The sequence below is a fragment of the Limulus polyphemus genome, unplaced genomic scaffold (genome assembly GCF_000517525.1).
Source record: "Limulus polyphemus unplaced genomic scaffold, Limulus_polyphemus-2.1.2 Scaffold2631, whole genome shotgun sequence".
In the NCBI taxonomy this organism is placed as follows: Eukaryota; Metazoa; Arthropoda; class Merostomata; order Xiphosura; family Limulidae; genus Limulus; species Limulus polyphemus.
Genome location: NW_013668241.1, coordinates 2,865 through 4,514, shown reverse-complemented (window position 1 = coordinate 4,514; position 1,650 = coordinate 2,865). Strand labels below are relative to the sequence as shown.

General features: G+C 26.4%; 1 protein-coding gene across 1 annotated transcript in view; it reads right to left on the bottom strand.

Moving 5' to 3' along the window:
- LOC106467487 (COP9 signalosome complex subunit 8-like) overlaps nucleotides 1–1,650 on the bottom strand; it is a gene marked incomplete at its 5' end in the record, with an annotated part of 27,688 nt that overhangs the window by 24,649 nt on the left and 1,389 nt on the right. The window lies entirely within an intron of this gene.

The window sequence follows — 1,650 nt, the reverse complement described above, 5'->3', positions numbered from 1 at the left end:
CACTGCAACACTATCTTAACCCTTTCGAGACGGGTCATAGGTGAAAGGCTATGCCATCTCGTTTATTGACTCACATTCAAAATTTTAATGAACTACTATTTCATGAATTTATGTCAATAAATTTGGGTATCAAACTGTGGATTATAATTCAAATTTTAGTACTATATATTAATCAATTTCTTAATTTAAAAGCAAATATTAAAAAATACAGATAAACATCGATTTTTGAGTCACATGGTATGTTGAATGCAGCACTGGTTCAAATTAGAAGTTTGTGAAGTCAAAATACTAAGTCTATAGTTTCAAACAAATTAGAAACTCAAATTATCAATATTGATGAACTAGAATATAAAATAAGAGCCTTACCATTTCAATTTGATAAGATATTCCTCATGTAATAAATCAAACACAGTGGCACTCTTCCCCCTTTTTCCATTTATGGAAATGCTCCTTTATATACAGTAGTGGCTTTCTCAACCATTTTAATGGACTTGGTGCCAATTCTTTCTTTTGAACCAATATTTCAACGAGATAGGGTGTGTCTTTAGTATGCTCAAAATTTAATATTTTTTTAAACTAAAATACATCTTAGTTACTAAGCTTAATAAATTGTAGTGGGATTCTATGGCATTAATGTAGTAATTTATTATTTTTTAGTTATTCAAATGCATATACGAAACCTAAAAAAAATATTTTGTTTCATATCCTCAAATGTGAAATTTTTTAAGGCTTAGTAACCTACATCAAGGAGCTACTGAGTACAAAGGTCATAACTAGAATAGATAATTATTTGCATTACTTCTTTAGCTACTGTTCTATGTTTTAAGAAAAATAAGTTTAAGAACTTATTTCAAAAATATCAATAATCTATATACATATATAATGTAATACATAACTAGAATAGATAATTGTTTGCTGTTCTTCTTTAGTTACTGTTTTATGTTTTAAGAAAAATAAGTTTAAGAACTTATTTCAAAATAGCAATATTATCTACATACATGTATAATGTATAATAATTGAAATGTGACTGTATTTTATAAAACACTAGTCTACTAAAACACAGCCAAGACAAGTTACTTTGCACAGACCATAGGTCAGTTTTATGTTATTTGATACAGTAACATGAGTGCATGTGAGCCAAGTCATTGTAACTTCTGTATTGTTAGCCAAGCATGGGCTGAAAGGTAAACATAATAAAAATAATAAATATATATATAAATGTATAATGTTATGAGATTTAAGCTATTTAGTCTAAACATTTATGTTTTCGTGTTATAATTTGTGTTCATTCTGGAATGAAAGAGACATAATTTATATTTATTTCCTAATTTTTATGGTAGTTGCGAGATCGGTCAAATCTACCAAACCCGTACTGAGATTATTTATGAAAATAACAGATAAAATATAAAGTTTTTTCTTAAGAAATGTTTGATAACTATCTTAACATTATAAAGGTTTTGCATGTGAAATTTCAAAATTTTCTGATGCATAAAAGTATTTTTTTATCTTAAAATGAATATTACTTTGCATGATAGATAGGCAACATTTAAAAAGAAAAAAAAAGACAAGAGAAAAACATTGCTTTATAAACCTTAAGACTTAATAAAAAAATTTGATATTTTGCACATGAAAGCATTGTAATGTTTACTG